The following is a 21972-nucleotide window of genomic DNA, read 5'->3' as shown; positions in this document are numbered from 1 at the left end:
AACCTTTGAGTTTGATGTAGACACATTTTTAATTTGCTCCATCCTTTTAGCATGCAGAGGGAACAATAAGCAAACAAAGTACCACTCACATGCTGCCTTTGTACTTGCTTAGGCTGACATGAAATACATGTTCTCGTACTAAGACTAGGAAACAAGTGAGTTGGAGAGCCAAACTTGTTGGCCAAGTTTGTATTTCAAGATTTAGCTTGCTAGTAGTAGTATTTGTCATACTACTACTTGACTTTTTACCTTGTACTGATCATATTTCGGCTAGATGACAAACCAATCAGCTTTGGTGATGATCTTGACATCACTTCAACTTGTCTTAGGTTTTGCTGAAATCATTATGCTCTTTAAATATAGATAGTTAAAAGACTTCTACAAGTAAAAATCCTACCTTTGTCTATATCCGATAAGTAAGCTACAAATCAGATTTGACCAGTTATAGACTATTTATGAAGTATGCATCGAATGTAAACTAAAGTTGGAGCATGCATGAACCTTATTTGATGGATGACTTAATTTGATCAAGGTTTTATAGAAGCTTTGTTGAAGGCCAACTATAGAGAGACACATCTGATGGGGTAATATATCCAAGACTAATAAATAGATTGGATTATATCCTTTGAGGCATTTATTCGATGAATTTTGTACATCGGATTGTAAAGCAAAGAAAACAAGAATGTTTCTTTTCTAAGTGTTTTGGTCGGATGTGTATTATTAATATTGTATAAAAATTCGATGGTTGAGACTAACAAATACCATAAAAGTAACTTACATATAAAAATTACATATTTTACCTTCATAATTAAATCAAACATTTGAAGTAACCTCTATTAAAGAATGAATCTTATTGGTCTAATAAGTTCACAAAGTTAACACCATACTCTTTGATTAACAAAAGATTCTCTTTCTAACTCTCTCTCTCTCTCTCTCTCTCTATATATATATATATATATATATATATGTGTGTGTGTGTGTGTGTATTTATGTGTGTTATAGCAACCAATACACATACATGCATGCAATATATGTATAAGCACGTGTACAAGGGTTCATGATCAAAATAACCAAATAAAAATAACCAATTACATTTTTAACCTAAATTTTACAGATTTCAACTTTTAACTATGGATTACTCATTTAGCACCAAGAGGTGCGAACAAGGACCCTTTTGCAAAAAAAAAAAATTTGATTTGATGTGACTTGACCCTAACTGATGTGACTACTATTTTTTACCACCCTTACTCATTTAGCACCAAGTGGTGCGTAAGGGACCCACCACAAATGAATTTTTAATTTTTTTCTTCAGTTTTTCGCTTCTTCCCAATACAATACTATTCAATTTTGTTTTTGTTCCTCCTCAACCCCAATATATAAGCAATTTAAATTTTCTATTACCAACACAAAACCAACACTTTGATCTTCATTACCTTGACTCAGTCTCTATTGCGGAAATGTAATCGTCTACATCATGATAAGTTTACTTATATTAGTTTTAACTTTTAATACAATCTCATTTTTACAACAATTTTTCATGTTGTTTTTGTAACCTCTTTATCTTATATCTATCTGGGGAATTATTATGAAGTATTTGTTAATATAAAATCAAGTATTGAAATTTCCAATACAATTTTGAGGACATTGCGGATGTCGGAAACAAACTAGAAATGTTCAAAACTATTTCCTTCGATCATTGACTCGAAAATTTGAATTATTTATATAGTGAGGTTGAAGAGAAAAAAAGAAAAAATTTAATAGTGTTGTATTAGGAAGAAGCAAAAAACTGGAGAAAAAAAATCATTTGTGGTGTGCCCCTTCCACACCACTTGGTTTTAAATGAGTAAGAATAGTCAAAGATAATAGTCACATCGGTCAGGGTCAGGTCACATCGGTTAAGGTCAGGTCACATCAAATCATAATTTTTTCTTTCTTGCAAAATGGTCCATGTACGCGCCATTTGCTATTTAATGAGTAATATGTGGTTAAAAGTTAAAATTTGTAAAATTTAAGGTTAAAATTGTAATTAGTTATTTTTGTTGGGTTATTTTGGTCATGAGCCCATGTACAAACCTAGACATACATGCATACATATACATATGTATCCCATACATGCATACATTACTATAACATATGTATACACGTGTATACATATAACATATACATGTACACATGTATTCATAAAACATATTGACGGATCATACATATAACACATACAAATGTGTACATATAATAAATATTGACAGATCGTACCTATAACATGTTCTGATGGATACATATAACAAATACACATGTTTACATTTAAAATATACACATACACATGTGTATATATAACACGTACATATAAAAAAAGAAGAAAAATAAATAAACATCTCTAATTACCGAGGATTAATTAGTGACGAAATTTCTTTTTATTTTTTTAATGAAAATCCACATGTCCATCGTTAATTACCGTTAATAATCGTAGATTTCATTGATCAATGACTCAAACCAATTTCATCTATTTTTGTTAATGTAAAACTAAAAAAATCGAATATTAAATGAATTGGCACCAAAAGGGTAAATTAGTAAAAAAAACTTTTCATTATGTAATTTGTTTCTAAAATATTCCCAAAATCAAATCAAAACATTCAATTAATAAAACTATTAAAAAAATCTCTTGATTTCATAATTTCATGAATGAAAAAACCCACGACTTCATGTTTTAATGAATGAAAAAGCTTATGATTTTAGGGTTTGTAGGAATGGTTTCAAGATTTCATGATTTTATTAATGAAAACACCATAATTTTATGGTTTCATGAACACATGCAAACTTCAAATCTGCAGTCTTATCAATCTTAACAAAATTTAATAAATAAAAAACATTTAGGTGTCGTTTACCAAATGCTTACCAAGTCACTTTACTTTACCGGATAAATATAATAAAGACTAATACCCGGTAAGAGCGAATGCAAGAATCGAGAGTCTTATTCGGTAAGTGAGGACGGAGACTCTTATCATGGTTAGCACTTACCGGGATCAATTGTTGCATACGATGCATTTTAGTGAATAAAATCTTATCCGATAAGTAAGCGATAGTGTTGAATTTTACTGGTAAGTGTTCAGGTAAACGGCCACTTACTAAATCATAAACTCATAATTAAAAAAATAAATCAATCTTTAAATCGGTGGTTTTTATCTCCCCCCTCCCTCCTTCTCTCTATAATCCGTTCCTCATTGGGGATGAGGATATGGATGTTATTATATTTTCTAACGGGGATGGGGACGAAGACGGGGATAGAAATAAGTAATTGGGTCTCCATCCCATTTCCATGACCAAGTTCAGATTGTTGACACTTAGAAAAAGATACTTGGAATTATTTCTTTAGAATATAATTAAATATTATATAAAAAAAGTGACAAAATAGAAATTTCTAAGAATGTATGTCATGGAAAATTAGAACATCAACTTCATAAGAAGTTTCCACAAATTCAACCCCACAAACAATTAAAGACCGAGGAAATAGTATTTTTATTCTTTCTTGTGAATTAAACATCATTTTTGATAAATTAAAAATAATATTTTAAATTTGGACGAAATCATCCTCACTCTTTACTAATCATATCTCTCTACATAAATTTTTATCCATCATAGTATTTTTCTTGCATTTATTATTTTAAATTTAAAAAAAAATTGTAATGCTTTTAATATATTTTGATTTATTTAAAGAAAATTATATATACACGATGTTGTAAGGAGATAGTTACTTGATAAGAAGAAAACAAGAATGAATATAAATCTTGGTTCAATGTAGAAAAAATGATGCGTAGACACTGGACCATCTTTTACGTCCAATGGATGTCAAATGAATCGTCAAATCATTTTACACGTATCGTGTCACAAGTTATAAACAAGTAGAATCTAGATATTTGAAATTATGAAATTCAAAATTAATAAAAGGAATTGTATAAGGTTGGATTCCCGTGACATCAACGACTTTTCATGAGACCTTGAGATATGTTTTGAATGTTTTTTAAAGTATATAGTATTTATATATGGCAGATGCTACAAATAAACTCATACATTTTTCTTACATTTGGTGAGGTTTGAACCCTTAACTTCCTAGGAGGCCAATGACTACGATACCCTTAGGCCAAAGACCCTTTGGATGATATGTTATGAATGTTTGGTTTGTGTTTCTCGTAAGGATTTGATGTCTTTTTGTGTGAACATATAATATGTTTTTGTTAAAATGATTTGTAAAGTTTTCATGGTTGATGGAATAAAATAAATATATGAAATAGTTAAATGATTGAATAATATTAGAGGATTTGTAGATGTATTGAGATACCAAGGAATGGGGTCACAATGGTGTCTTTTGAACATTGACGTTTAAAGAAAAGGACATGATGTTAATTCGAATTAATGATTTGAATTCTATTCTTTTCGTTTTATATTGAAAGTGAAATTTGTGCTTATCTTCTTGGGCTCATTATTTTGTTAAAACTATTTAATTCTCTCTTATACACACACACTCTCTCTCCCTCACACACACACACACACACACACATATATATATATACACGTATATATGTATATATATACATATATATGTATGTATACATGTATATATGTATGTATACACATATATATGTATGTATGATGATAATTAAATGAGAACTATAAAAATGTTATAAACTTGTGACAATCGACATAAAAATATTTTTTTATATCATTTTTCCCATCAAAAACTATGATTTAAATTATTGTTTTACATATGTTTGTGTTTTCACCTTATGAAAAAATTACATGTTAAACTATATATAAATATGTGTGTGTATATATATATGATGATAATTAAAGGAGAACCATAAAAAGGTTATAAACTCGTGAGAATTGACATACAAATAATTTTTTTATGTATTTTTTCATCAAAAACTATGATTTAAAATATTGTTTTACATATGTTTGTATTCACCTAAAGAAAAAATTACATATTAAACTTTTTTTCGTTTCACTTGGTAATATGAAAAATTTACATAAAAAATATTCACGTGGTGAAACAAATACATGTGAAACTATCACGTTATGAAACAAATGTATATGAAGCAACATTTTAAGACCTAACATTTGATGGGAAAAAAATCATGTAAAAAATTATTTTAAAATCAGTTGTCACATTTTTGTGGTTCTCATTTGATTTGCCCAATATATATATATATATATATATATATATATATATATATATATATATACGGGGCCATTCAAGGAAAAACTGATTAATTTGTGGTAACCGTGAGATCCAATCTCAACCACAAATCAAAAGTTAAATTAGGAAATTAATAATTTTGGTAATTTTAACTTAAAATATTAATTAAGGACATTTTAGTCATTCTATATTTCTCCTCCCTCATCTCTCCGTCAAACACCTCCTCTCTCCAACGAACACCATATTAACACATGATACATACTGTGATACGCTTTATAAAATAACGAAAAAACACAGTGTGATACACCTGGTAAATAAAACATTACATGATCTATTGTATGTTGCACTTCGTAAAACAACAAAAATATATTGTGATACACTTCGTATAACGACAAAAAATTCACTGTGATACACACTATGATACCAAATTTGGTTGATGAATACAACTGTGATACACAGAGATTACAAAGAACATAAGAAGCTTCCAACTTTTTAAATGAATCAAAAATGGAGTATTTGATTATAATTCTATTGTATAGGGATGGTGATTTGCCCCGACCCGATGGGGAACCCGGTTCACCCGACCCGAACGGGGATTCCCCGGTAGACTCAAGCCGGGGCCTGGGATCCCCGGTAGAATCAAACTAAAGGATACTATTTGGGGGGTTTGACCGGGGTTTTACTGAGTTTTGACCGGGGATTGCTAGAGATTTGACCGAGGACGGGATGATAATCCCCGTACCCGTCGAGGACCGGGGCCCGGGCCAGGGGTGTTACTACAAACCGGGGCCGGGGATTACAAAACCCGCCTCATCCCCGCCCCGTTGCCATGCCTACTATTGTACCTCACATTGGTTCTACAATGATTGCACGTAACTGAAGATATGATGAATGAACTTCCATAATTTGTTTAATTAATAAGGAAACAATATCAATCTCTTTGATTGATAACCGTTATAAAAAATATTAAGAAAAATTACTTGTACACCTTTTTTCTTAATTAAGGTAACACAATTAATATAATAAAATGATTGACTCATATTGGATCTCACAGTTACCACAAACTAATTAATTCTCATTTGCTTAGGCCCCTATATATATATATATATACACACACACACACACATATATATATATACACACATATATAGGGTTGGTACATGAGAGAAACCTATTTTCGTAAGATACGTGAGACCACTTTTTTACACTTGAAAGATTGGGCGTAAAGCGTCTATAGGTGGCTTTTTAAGTCCGCCGTCAAATCTCAGGGCTCAACTCTGGACAGGCGGTGGAAGAAATTCTTCGATTTCTTCCGGAAGCGGATGATTAATCATCTGCTTCTCACTATTGCTCTGGGTTTACAAAAGGTAAAAAAAGTCGAACTTTCACAGCAAAAACACCATGAAGGTTGCCTTCACAGTGTTTTGTTGTGAAGTTTCAAGTGTAAAAAAGTGGTATCACAGGTCTCACGAAAACAAGTTGGTCTTACGTGATCCTAAGTCTCTCTCTCTCTCTCTCTCTCTATATATATATATATATATATATATAGGAGCGATCAAATGAAAACTACACAAAGAAGAAAAACTGATAGACACTCTAATAACCGTTCATCAGGACGACATGCACATGTATATACAAGTAAATTATAAACAATTCGGGTATCAGGTTATAATAGCATACTCCGTAATATGTAATTCGGGTTTGGGGGCAGTTCGGGTTCGGGCGGGTTCAGGTAAGAGTTTGTTAGGATGTATTCTATGGATTATGAAATGCTTCCATCTGTTCATGAATTAGCATTTACATCCCAAGTCTTAGAACTCAAATCCACCAAGAAACCAAAAAGTTATGAGAAATTACTATGAAGTGCCACAAAGAAGTAAATGGGTCTCAAGTAGGACAAAGCAGGATTAATAGTGCTAGGCAGGGATTAATCAGGTTTAGCCTATGAATTGGATCAATAGATTTAGCAGCCAGGCATGTGGAACCAACTAAAAATATTAGTTCAACCCAATTCAAAAGATATTATACCCCAAATTAGGATCAACTTCTATCTAGCGTAGATCAATTACTTTCAACCAATCAAAACAATAAGGCATGGTTATGCAATATCAAAATGACATATTTTATCTAGCATTTTTCCAATGATATATCTGTCATATCCATGATATCACCACCATACGTTAATGTAGTTTGGATACCTACACAACATCAACATTTAAGATTTTAGAAACTTCCCAACTGGAAACTAACTTATTTTACTATGGTCATGTTGGAAAGGATAGTCCTAGTGCACATCCATAACAATATAACACCAAATCACATTGGACTACAGAACAAGAAATAAGAGAGTAAAACAACACAAACGAAAATCTTTAAGTATTGATGATGATGAATATTCAGAAAGATAAAAATGAACAAGATACCTTTCCTTTAGTTCCAGCAACATGGATAACGTTAAGGTCAACAATCTGTTCCTCTAGGCCTAATATCTGAAACGCGGGTCATGATAATGTTTATTCCAATGACTAATATCAATTCAGATTCAAAGAAGTAACAACACATCAATAGAGCATGGAGGTGAAACTGTACCTCTATTCTTATCCAGTTACAGCTCAGAACTTATGTTGCAGTAGAGTGTAGACACTGTAGCTCCAAATAAAACCATTGCTCATACTATAATAGGCATTCAACAGGTGATATTGCTTTTCTGTTTTTTGTTTGCTTTTTGTTACCCATATTGCTTTTCTTATTGCTATTTGCTCCTGAACTGAAGCTATATATATATATATATATATATGATGGAATCTAATATGGTCTTCTAGTTCCAGAGAACCTATATATGATTGTATGGACTCTTCTAAACTGCATGTTTCCAATTAATTATATTTATTTCCTAGTTCCTACCTACTGTATGCATCAAAAAGCAAACAACAAGAGTGCAGAACAACAACATAGTGAAAAAAACAGAGTGAAAAAAACAACATGAGTGCAGTAGAACAAAACAACAACATATTTGGATGAATCTTATAAGTTATAACAGCAAGAGTGCAGAAGCAACATAATTAAATGCACTTCGCTGAGTTAACTCCAATAACAAGGATAAATATCTTTTAGAGCAGATTCAATAAAATCATTGTTTCCAATGATTCCAAGTTTCCAACAAGTTGTCCAACAATTACCTTTCAAAGTGGCCACTTCTAAACATTGTTCAATTATTCTACAATACATCATGTAGCTCTAGATCATCTACATCAACTGTTGGAAGGGAATCCTCATAGTCGGTGATAGAAATTGAACTTCCAATTCTCATATTCATCATTTTTTTGCATTCATATATACAAATTAAAAGAACGATATAAATATACAAATTCAAGTATATACTAACATAAGTTGAAAAGGAATACTAAAATGCATAATTAATGTCATACGTTTGTCAAACTTTTAAATATCATCTATGTTTTCTTCAACTGCAATTGGCTGATTAGGGCCTCTTAGCCAGTCTTGTGTACATATAAGGACTTCTACCATTTTAGGATACAGAGAACTCCTAAATTATCTAAGACCCTGCCACTAGTACTAAAAGTTGATTCAGAAGCCACAGTTGAAATTGGAACAACAAGTACATCTTAAGCCAATTTTGAAAGGATAGGAAACCTTTCACTGTTAACCTTCCACCATCTTAAAATATCAAAATCGTTTGTATCAGCTGTGGTGGACTCACTAAGATAAACTTCTAGTTCACTTTTTCTGTTGAGTGAAGCCCCATTTTCCATCTTTTGTTTCTTTATTTGGTCTTTTAATCTAGATTGTACCCTTCCAACGGGAACATTCTCACACTTAATGGGTGGAAGAGGCATCATAGTGGTAGAAGGTTTAGAATATGTTGAGACATACTTTTCAAACAACATATCTAGTTTAGACTTTACCTTCTCAAAACATGACTTACCTTGATCCTCACCTTATATTTGATTAAGTTGGACTTGCATGTACTCAACATTGTCTTTGGTAGGGGTGTTCGCAGTCCGGTTTGAGCGGTTTAACCCCTCAGATTACAAACCAAACTGCAATAGCGGTTGATAAAATTTTCAAACCGAGCGGTTTGACATCAAGTGCCTAGACCGGTCAAACCAAACCACAAAAAGGCGGTCTGTTCTGACCGGTTTAGGCGGTTTAGGCCTTTAATGGACCTTAAATATTAAATTTTAAAAACATATATAATTTAGAATTTTAGATTAAATATCCATTTAACAAAACAAAATATCCAAATAAATAAATGTAATAATTAAACAGCTCTTGAGTCCAAAATTCAAACAATCCAAAGTCTAAACAAATAAATATATAATACATATTATAAAACAAACAAATTAACAAAGTTACAATTCCACTGTGAGTATTGAGTAACAAAATCCACAACTTCACAACTTTCAATTCTTGACTAAACAAAATAGAAGACAAATCTTAGTTGGTTGAATCACTTGCTTCATGCCTTGATGATGCGTGCTGAAATCAAACCATGAATTAGGAAAGATCGATAGATTGGTAAAGTTCTTGAGGGATTTCAAAATTTGGAGACCTTCAATGTCAAATATGCCGATATGTTTATTGGTTTAGGGGTTTTTAGGCGGCGATTCATTTGGATTTGATTATGTTAGATGTTAGGCTTTATGTTGGGCTTAGAGATATATTTGGATCATAGCCCATAAGTTAAAAAAGTTGAGATTGGTAATACTAAAATAAATAAATAAATAAATAAATATGTATTTGGCGGTCGGTTTGGTCCAAACCGCCTAAAAAAGTTCCAGACCGCAAACCAGACCACACCGCCCGGTTTTGCTATTTTCCAAACTAGACTAAAACGCCAGACCGCTCAAACCGCCAAAAACGGTCCGGTTTGACTTGGTTCGGCCGGTTTGAGCGGTCCAATGGTTTTTTTGAACACCCCTAGTCTCTGGGGTCCAATATATTGCTAAAAAATATATAAAGTTCATCTTATCTGGGTCACTCCAATATTTACTAAACTTCTCTTTCATTTTACCACACATTTCCTTTTCATAAATCAAAAACAAAAAGTTAGTCAACAACCAAATATAAGTAAATATTAATATTTAAATTAAAGATAGTTAGACATACCTCTTCATCTTTTGACTTATATTGTAACATATCGGCAATAATGCAACTCAAATTTGAAATCTCAGATAAGAAAGAATTTGAGGTGACATAAAGTGAGCTAGAAATTATGATTGTCATCTCATAAAATGTCTTCAAAAATATCACCAAGCTGTTAACAGATAACCAATCAAGATATGAAGGCACCGAATCACCCAAATCCAAAGTCAATGCTGTGTCACCACTCTCATACGTCTCAAAAACTTGTCTGTAAGCTATTGCAGTTCGAAGCATCATATAGGTGGAGTTCCATCTAGTTGGAACATCAAGAGATAAATAACTTTTTCTCTTCCACTTCAAGCAATTCTGCAAGCTCTCTAAATTTCTTCAACCAAGATGGAGAACCCCTCACCCACCTAATGCAATCCCTAATCTTCTTAACTGATGTATCTGCTAATTTCAATCTATCTTGTACAACCAAATTTAGAATATGAGCAATGCATCTCATATGTATGTACTCAGCTCTAGTAGAAGAACCACCCCAATTCACCACTTTCTTCTTCATGAACCCAACGACAATATCATTACTTGATGCATTATCAACTATGATAATGAAGATATTTTTTTACTTCCCAATCAAGCAAACAACTCTCCGTGACTTTAGATATATTTTCCCCTTTATGTGAATGTATATGCACAAATGAGATGACCTTTTTATTTAGTTTCCAGTCAGCATCAATAAAATGTGCAGTGGCATACATATAATTGATTCTTTAGACAGATGTCCAAGTATCAGTAGTCAAACTAAGGAGTTGCGTGCTTTACTTCAATAATTTCTTAAGGTTCATCTTCTCTTCAAAGTAAATACTAAATATATCCCTATTAACTGTCCATCTAGAAGGATTTTAAATCTAGGGCATGCAGCTTCAACAAACTGTTTAAAACCCCTCCCTTCACAAACCTAAATGGAAGTTCATCCATTATAATCATCTTAGTTAACGTCTTTAGAACAACCTCTTGGTCAAAAACCCAAGATGTCAAAGCACCATCACTATTATCAGATTTTGCATATTGAAATGCAATAATGGACTATTTTGTTTCCATAACATGTGGATTCTTTAGACAAGTGCGTATATGGCTACTTAAAGATGAAGTACCATGCTTTTTAGTCTCGACTGCATATACTTTTGAACAATATAAACACTTACCTTTAATGACTAGCCCATCATCGTTTAAAATCTTCTCCAAATGATCCCATACTTGAGATCTGGATTCTAACGTTTTCCTCTTCCTTATACGTTTCGAAACATATTGCGTTATGGTAGGATTAGATTTAAAGGAGGAGGTTGATGACTGTTACTTCCGGACTGAGGCATGCTAACTTTTTCCATCGATAATTCCAAACAATATAACAATTAACATGTTAACAAGAAGAATGAGTGTTCAAACACATTAATGTATATGTTTCTAAAATTGATGTGTTACAAAGTATTTTAGCACGTATAAATATTTAAAATGAGACACAAACACATTAATGTATGTGTTTCTAAAGTTAATGTTACAAAGTACTTTAGCTCTCTTATCACCAGCAAGGTTGTATGTGGTCCTCATAAAGCATGGTAATAAACCCCTAGGTTTTAGCTACCAATAAAACTCTTTAGTGATTCCAAAACAAGAAACATCCCACTATAGTTCCAGACTACATATAGGTCAGGCAACCATGGAGGTAGAGGGACATTTAGAGAGTTATAAGCAGAGTGTTTGAGGCATGGGACGTCAAACTTTTCCAGGTGCATCCTGTTAGCCTTGCTGCTCACAGTTGCAAGATTGCAAGTAGGGATGGCAATGGGGCCGGGGGCATCGGGGATTGCACTTCCCATCCCCGTCCCCGTCGCCGATCCCTACTCCCCATCCCCATCCCCGCTAGGGAATGTGATTACATCCCCATCCCCATCCCCACGGGGAATCGGGGATTTTCCTCGAATGTGAAATTGCATTTTTTGCTTGAATAAAGAGCATTATATTTATTGATTTGTAAATGTTTAAAGCTAGAAATTTCAGTAAAACCAAGTTGAATTATCACGACAAGTTATCAACCATAAAGTTTAGCCCACTAATAAAAACCAACTTACTATCTTATCAACAGTAATGTTAGCCAAATACATCATAAAAAGTTCCAACAATTCAACTTACAAAGTTTCTCAATCAAAATAAAATATCAACTTGTAATAACATTCCAATAAGTTTTTCTAATCTTCAAATCTTCTTCACTTGAAATCTTCAATCTTCACTACTTTAATTCTTCAACTCTTCACTAACAAACCAATAACCATTCAAACATCTAATAAGAACACTTAACATATCCTTCGTGTGTATAATTGACATATGAATCAAATTCTATAACAAAAACTAATAACATAATGTAGTTGTATGATTACCTTCAACATCAACATCATAATCATCAAAAATGGTTGCATGGTTATCCAAAGTAAACGTTGCACCTTCATCTTTAACAAAAAGTAATAATGTTAAAAAAACATATATATTTTATTAAACAATTTAATCAATATTCAAGACTTTTTAATATATAAAGTTACCTTTGTTAACGATTTTCCACAACCAACTTTGCGCACACATTAATGCTTCTATCTAAATAACCTAAATAAAATCAGTACCCAAAAGAATCATAGATGAATAATGATACATTGAGAAAGGACATGCATAAACAAATGAAGATACAACAAGATAAAGAAAATCATAGATAAGCAATTKATATAACAAGAATAAAGAAAATTTATTTACCTAAAACACTCTCGATCAAGAAAAGGTGAGGAATTGAACTCAAAAAACTTGCAGACGCAATCACAAATGGAGATTTCTAAACGCCGGCTTGCATGCTAGTAGTAGTAGCGTTCTTCGCCTCGTCGGATTCCAACTGTTGAACCTCTCCTAATTTTTCTTTTTGTTAGCGGACTATTCGTAGTTTCAAAAAGGAATTGATAATTATTTGCACTTTCCAAAGTCTAGTAGTCTTTTCAAATTCCATATATATTTTAAATTAGAGAATATGGAAAATAAACTGAAAAGATCTTGTATATTGAAATTGAGAATCGGGGTAACATTTAATATATATATATATATATATATATTATTTATTTTATATATATATATATATATATTTCGGGGCCAGGGTCAGGGTCGGGGCCGGGGCCGGGACCCAAAGGATATTCCCATCCCTGTTTTTAAATTCGGGGATTCCCCATCCCCGTCCCCGTCCCCGTCCCTGTTCCTGTCCCTGTCCCTGGTCAACTCGGAGATTCCCCATCAAATCGGGTACGAGTATCGGATTCCCCATCGTGTGCGGGTTTTTTTGCCATCCCTAATTGCAAGCTCCTTTGTTCCAGTACTATAGGAGTAGGGAAGGCAATAAAGTATATATGAGGCATGAAAAATTCCCTGATATTCATCTTGCTTCTTGTATCCACTCCTCCCCCTACTTCTCTTCTACCTACAACTGGCCCAGCCTCGACCACCGCAGTCCATATCCATCCTAACACTGAACCATCTTGTCCTTTAATTATAACACAACTGTATATAACATAGGATTTAGAATTATAAAAAAATTGTGAAATGTTAATCAAAAAACAAGTAGGAAAAGGAATTACAAACATATATATATGTTAATCAAAAAGTAACCAGTTGTATGCAATAGCTAACAAAGTTGGAATCCCACTTCTAATTGATTGTTTCAAACATTTCCCAGTATCTGCCTTATTTTAAACAATATAACAATTAACAAGGATAGAAAAGATTGAAGTAATCAAATTGTTCTATCAATATCTAAAACATTTTGATAAGGTAAAAGGATGATCAAGTTGATAGTTATCCACGATTTTTATGTTAAGTAATTCAATAGATAATGCAAATAAAAGGTTGTTAAAGCATGTATATTTTGACGGTATTGATGAATTAGAATAGAAAATTGAATAAACAGAAAGGGGGTATGTATGGTAATAGTCAATTAGCCAATTAGGTAAATCATACATGAAATGATGAATACTAAAAGAAGAATGCAAAATGGCAGTGACTGCCTGACTATGACTGGTAGTTTATAGTGAGTCGAGAGGAGAGAGCATAGTAAATCGAGAGGAGAGAGCACACAACACAATCATAGTGAGTCGATAATCGATTATTCTTTGAAAATTTTGAATCCAGACAGTCGATAGGAGAGAGCTGAGGCCTAAGAGCACAGTCGTAGTCGATCGAAAGAGGCAAAGAGGAGGAGAGAGCAAGGTCCGACGGGGCGATGGTCGATCGATTGAACATTAATAAGAAGTGACTATTTGTTTTCTTCGGGTTTCGGACGGGTTCAGGTTTTGAATCTTGAGATCCTACCCGAACTGACTAACCCGATATATTTTTTGGATTTGGGACCTCGGGTTGGTTTGGTTCATATACCTCAGTTCAGATCGGGTTTTTCGGGTAATTCGGTTTGGGTCGGGTTTTGCACACCCCTACATATGAACATATAGTTCATATGTGAATCAAATTGGTTCACATATGAATTCATTTGCCGTCTATTTGTAAAACTTATGAAACTATCCCCTCTATTTTTCACATAACCGCAATTTTTGACTAATCAAAGTCGCAATTGTTGATAAGTCAAAATTCATTCTTGACCGTATGAAGAGCTAGGATCACTTCATTACTTCTCAAATATTTACCACTTCTCAAAATAACTTTTGGATATATATATATATATATATATATATATATATAGGAGCGATCAAATGAAAACCACTCCAATTTGTAAAAACCGTAAAAACTACTCTCATTCGTCGTAATTTTATGAAATTTTTTCATGAAATTGTTTAATCTTGTGAAATTGTTTCATATAATACTTTCTTTTGATGAAGTTGTTTCATATATGGTTATGAAATTGTTTCATATACTACTTAATGAAATTTTAATGAAATTGTTTCATGTATTTCTCTAAAATTAAAATAATGAAGATGATAATATCCATGATTAACATCCTCCACAATAAAAATGATTAATCAACCTCTTATAATTACAAATATATGAACAACATGAAAAATTATGATTGGTGGAATGAGGTTTTTACGGTTTTTCCAAATTGAATGGTTTTCATTTGATCGCTCACTTATATATATATATATATATGAAAGTTCATTTAAAAACGAATTTTATATTGTAAACCAAAGGATAAATCTTGACCATCCATTTCTATTTAATCCAACAACTTAAATTAATTAGGATTTTAATTAAAATAAATTAATTAATGTGATTAGAGACAAAAATGAAGTTTATTTTTTTTCCATGATTAACTATATGATTTTTTGTTTTAATTTTTTAATTAAAAACGGTTACCCCTTCCATTTTTAAACTTAATTATTCAAAATTTCTAATATGTTAAGCAAACAAATTGCATAAAACAACTTTTATTCTCTTCAATATGACATCAATCTTGATATACCTTTTTTTCGTTTTAACCGTTTTTACTTGAAATGGTATATATATATATGTAATATTCATTATGAATATTCATGTATATTAACGTGTATACAAGAGATCGACACCGTAAGACCATACTCGGTATCATTTTCTTCAATATACGAAGTTTGTAACCCAAAAACGCTTTTCTTCAACGTCGTAAGTCTGTAACTTGATACCACCGTTCTTCATCACCGTAACCCAACACCATCGACGCCGATCGAGAACCCATCGAGATTGATCGAGTACTCATCAAGACCAAAAGAGACTAATCAATAGCCCATCTATTCATTTGGTGTATGTTTATCTATGTGAAATCACAACCTACCAACTTCATTTTCCATTCCATCAAGTACAACCCATTCATTTATTATGTATTTGTGTGTGTAAAACCATAAGCTACCATTTTATCTTTTATTGAGACGGATTATGAATCCATCGAGATAGATCGGGAACCCAAAACAGATCGGGAACCCATCAAGATGAATCGGAACCCCTCGAGACGAATTGGAAACTCATCGAGACCCGTCGAAAACCCATTGGGACCGATCGAGACCACTCAAGTCTAATCAAGAACCTAGGGAGATCAATTAAGACTAATCAAAAACTCATCGATTGACTTGGTGTTTGTGTATGTTAAACCACAACCTACCACCTTCATTTTCTATCAAGACCAATCGAGAACCTATCGGTTAATTAATAGTGTGTTGTATGTAAAACCATAACCTACCACTTTAAGCTTTTACTGAGACGGATCCGGTGCCCATCGAAACCAATCGAAAACCCAAAAAAGAAATAAAAAGAAGAATTAGATGATGTACAATTGAAACTATAGTATATTCATGATGAACAATAGTATATTTATAACGAACAATATGGTGAAAAAACAAATATTTATGATGAATAGCATACTGATATGAATAGTAGAGAGTTGTTGTATACACGTGAACATACATAAAATATTCAAATAGTATGTATATTCATGATGCATAGTATGTATATTCGTGATGAATGTTAAAGTAAAAATGTATATTCATGATGAAAATCATAATGATTTGTGAATGCTGAAAATTTGTTATACACACGTGAACATATATAAATATTCATGAAGAATAATATGTATATTTATGATGAATGTTACATTGAAAATGTATATTTATAAAGAATATCGTACTAATGTATGAATGTTAAAAAGTTATTATATGCATGTGACTATATATAAATGTTCATGATGAATAGTATGTATATTCATGATAAATGTAACATTGAAAATCTAAATTCATGATAGTTGTTGTATACACGTGAACATATATAAATATTCATGATGCATAATATGTATATATATATATATATTCATAATGAATATCATATTGATGTATAAATATTGAAAAACTGTAATATATACGTGAAAGTACATGAATATTTACGATAAACGTTATAATGAAAATGTATATTAGTTATCAATATCATAGTAATGTATGAATACAAAAGATCTGTTGGATACACGTGAAAATACGTAATTATTTATAATGAATGTTAAAGTGAGTTGTATATTCATGATATATAAATACTAAAGAGTTATTGTATACACGTGAATGTACATAAACATGCATAATGAATATTATATAGATATACCAAAAAACAGTTAAAACAAAAAAAAACTATATCAAAATATATGTCAAATCGAAGAGAATAAAATGCACATTTTTTATGTAACGTGTTCGATTAAAATATTGGTTATTCTTAATATAAATACAATTTAAATATTAAGATGGTAAGAGTTTTTTAATTAAAAAAGAAAAAAGATAAAGTCAAATAAGGTAGACTTCTAATTCAAATTTGAAATTAATGGTATTTTGGCCCCTATTCACTCTTTAATTAACCATTTTATATACACAGTTTGAGGGGTGTCATCCAGACACACCGATGGATCGATCAATATTGCACAACACTGAGATAGAATGGTGAGTATATAATCTTTTTTGAATATGTAATTCATTCTCTATGTTTACTAACAATTCAACCTAATTGTTTAATGAAGGCACAACTAATGGGTCGTGAGTCGACTGCTACTAAGGTGTTTGAGCGCACTCACTGTACGAACCAGAAGTTCGATCAAGGTTCGTTCCGCCCGCCCACCGATCCTCTTCAGTTCTTTTACCTCAAAGCTGCTAGGTATCATTTAAGCTTTCTAAAACCATTACTTTAGTTTATAGATACATTTGGTAGGTTTAATGTAATATATTTTAATAAACATAATGATGCTATTAGTTTGGGCTGTCATTGTAGGGCAGACGTTAGGCTAAGTAGATAGGTTGAGAATGTGACTACCATTGGTATTATTAGAATGTTTTAATTGTTAAAAACATTCATTAGATATGTTTGATTTACAATCGTGATGTTGCTGAAATTTCTACATATATAACCTCACCCGTTTTTGTTTTAGTGAACCATATGAGCGATTTCAATCACTTAGGGGTGAGTCACAGTCTAGTACTAACACCCCTCCCCCAAATTAGGCATCTCTTTGGGAGCAGAGTGTCGGAGGACGGAGGAAGGGCCGCATCTTTGGTTTTGGGACCTCCTAGGATCCCTCTTACGCTATGACGGGTAAATATAGCAGTAGCACCGGGAGATCATACGAGTCAATAACGGAGGTATGTTGGTTATATAGTTATATACTTTTTCATTACTATCATTGCGAACAAATTACTGATTTTGTCGAATATTGAATATTTACAGGTAACGGAGTTGAGAGAGAAGTTGGCAAGGGTAGAGGAGGAACTGGAGACTGAACGGAAGAGTAGGGCAAATTTGGAGGCCAGACGAGTTTCTGTATTAGCCAAATAGGCCAGATAAGCTACTAGGTTAGCTGAACAGGCAGCCTTATTGGAGCATTTTTTTTTGTGTTTATGCGGCAGTCAGGATACCCCCTCCCCCACCTCCCGGTAGTTAGAGTAAATGAATTTGAACATTAAATTGTATGAATTGGATATTTTAAATTATATGAATTGGTTAGTTTTAATTTGTTTACAATTTTGGTTTGTTATTTTATGGCCATATTTTGTATAAATAAATACAGGAATTATGTAACTATAAATTATTTTTTACATTGATAAACATTAGTGACGGATTAGCGAGGGAAAATCCGTCGCTAAAAGTCCCTCCCTGATCCTCGTTGATCTGTCGTTGATAGTGTCCCTCGTTGATCCTTCACTAAAAGTTTCCTTCGTTGATCTGTCGCTGAAAGTTTTTCTCGTTGATCTGTCGCTGAAAGTTTTTCCTCGTTAATCTGTCGCTAAATTTCGTCGCTGATCCGTCCCTGATAGCATTACCTACGAGTTTTTGACCAACGGACTATCAGCGACGGAAGACCCCTTTAGCAACGGATCAGCAAGGGAATTTTCCCTCGTTGATGCTCATCATTTTTGTAGTGTTTTATCATTTTATATTTATGATAAAAACTGCTTGAACTCACTAGGCTTCAAACCTAACATTTTTTCTTATCTGCATGTGCATCGGATCCTTGTTGAGAATCGTACTAGAGCACTATGAAAAGTTGATTGCTAGTTAGAGGCACGAGAAGGATTTAGCTATTTGAGGACATTTTTCATATTTTGGAGATAACGACTGATGTTGAGTTTTAGTAACACACATCCCTAACTAGACTATGTGTAAAGTTTGTTTATTAATTGTTGATGTTAAATACTAGATTCGCATTATAAGTAATGAAGTGTTGACCTTTTTAAAAGACCTTATTCTTTATTTCATGTGTTGTAGCTTTTTTTTCCTTCTAAATTAGCTGGTTTTTATCCAGATTTTAGAGTGTTACATTTATCCTCATCCCCGCCATCCATCCCTTCCATCCTCCATCAGTGACAACCATAACGATCAAAATCGTAGTTTACCATATAGGTAAGAACCAACCCCAGGGAAAAACCCTTTTAACTCTTCTTCCTTATTTCACCGTCCACACCCATCTCTTGATGCTTGTTTTACTCCTCACTTTTATCGTATCAGTTGAGAACCGTATTTTCATTACGAACCTATGAACGATCGGGAGCGTGCCGTTTGTCCATATTCATCATGAACGCTCTCGGTGGTTCTCCACTTTGCAATAGACATGTGGTTCTCAATCCAACATGTCTATATATAATTTTTTTTCTTTTATAATTCCGATAATCGGTTCAAACTTATAAACCAATTATATATATTGTTTCATATGTGAAAATGAAATCTTTACTCAGTGTTGTTTCACACGTGAAACATTTCCAAATGAAATGCATGCCTTGAGAGCTTTACTATGATAAATAAACCTTATACATTTACTCTAAAATTTATTGGAGCAGCCCACCAGCTTATTATAAATGAGAATGAAAGGAATTATAAATGTGTGTATATGATTTTGAAACGAACAAATTGTTATAATTATATTCTCTTTAAGGACGGACCACACGGATTCAAAAGTTAAATGGAACAGGAAACAGGAACAGGATAAGGACAAGTACACTGTACACTCATGATTGGCAAGTCATTATGGGGCATTTACTTAAATGTTTACCGGATAAGTGTTTACTGATAGGAATCAATATTATAATTTATTATATTGGGGAAGATTGTAGTACATCAAAATGGTATTGTATGCAACAATTTACCCGGTAAGCACTTACCCAGGTAAGAGACGTCACCCTCACTTACCGGGTAAGACTATTCATCTTTATCATTGTTCTTATCGGGTAAGATTTTTGACCCTTGTAATGTTCAGCTGGTAAGGAAAGTTACCATGTAAGCACTTTCCGGGTAAACATTTAGTAAACGGCCCCTATGTTTAAGATATAGATGAAAATAAAATTCATCTCAATAACGTTTCTATATCAATTAAGAATTTAACATAGGAATATACTAAACATTTATCCGGTAAATGCTTATCGGGTAATTTTCCTAACCTGATGAACATGCCAAAGGCTGAAAATCTTACTCGGTAAGAGCAATGAAATGATAATAATAGAGTGTCGTACCCGGTAAGTGATGGTGATGACTCTTACCCGGAATAATTGTTGCATACGATACTGTTTTCATGTAATATTAACATCCAACAATTTTAAACAGTAATTCAAGTTATATATATATATATATATATATATATACTATCTTATAAAGCATTTGGCTAAAACTCTTAAAAACTCTTAAAACCTATTAAAGCGATCCCTAAACCCGTTCATCCCTATCCGATTTCATCCCTATCCGATTTAATCCTATCCTATTTCATCGCCAACAGAAACCCAATTCATAAACGATTTCATCTCTATCTGATTTCATCGCCAACAGATTTTGAAGAATACGGATTCGATTTCATCCCTAACCCAGTTCGATTTCATAAACCCTAAACGATTTCATCGCCCTCCCTAAACGATATCATCGCCAACCGATTTTCAAGAATACAGATTCGATTTAATCCCTAAATATTCTAAGATGATATCGATTGAGATGATATTAACTACAATAGAATTTAGAGATGCATATATATTGTTTCAGACGCAGCCTGATTTCGGGTCTGTCAATTACTTCAAACAAGTGGCTAAAACCTCAATTCCCTCGGGTAAGTTTCTCTTTATTTCATGACCTAATTTTTGGTTGATTTATTGTTTGATCAATTAACAGGTCGGGTATGCATGGTTGAATTTTTTTTCCATTTTAAATTCGTGTAACTAACTGCAGATAAACATAACAAAATACAGAATAAACATCCATTTTAAATATAAAAAATCTAAAATATAATTAAGATAATCATTGAGTTCTAACAAAATGTTTAATTATTATCTTTATAAAAAATTATATCATTAAACCAAAAATAAATTACTTTGTTATTAAATTTAAATTAATTTATCTATACTATATTATAAAGCATTTGACAAAAACTCTTAAAAACCACTTTTTATGCGTATAGTTCTGTTTATTAATGCATATGTCACTTAAAACTCAAGATTACAAGTAGATTGTGCGTAAGTACAACTTATTAAAGCTTCATATCTGAATTCGTGTAACTAACTGCAGATAAACATAATCAAATACAAGATAAACATCTCATTTTAAATATGAAAAATCTAAAATATAATTAGGATAATTATTGAGTTCTAATAGAATATTTAATTATTATTTTT

Source organism: Cynara cardunculus, assembly GCF_001531365.2.
Source record: "Cynara cardunculus var. scolymus isolate 2C chromosome LG 3, CcrdV1, whole genome shotgun sequence".
Classification (NCBI taxonomy): domain Eukaryota; kingdom Viridiplantae; phylum Streptophyta; class Magnoliopsida; order Asterales; family Asteraceae; genus Cynara; species Cynara cardunculus.
This window is presented reverse-complemented; position numbering follows the sequence as displayed.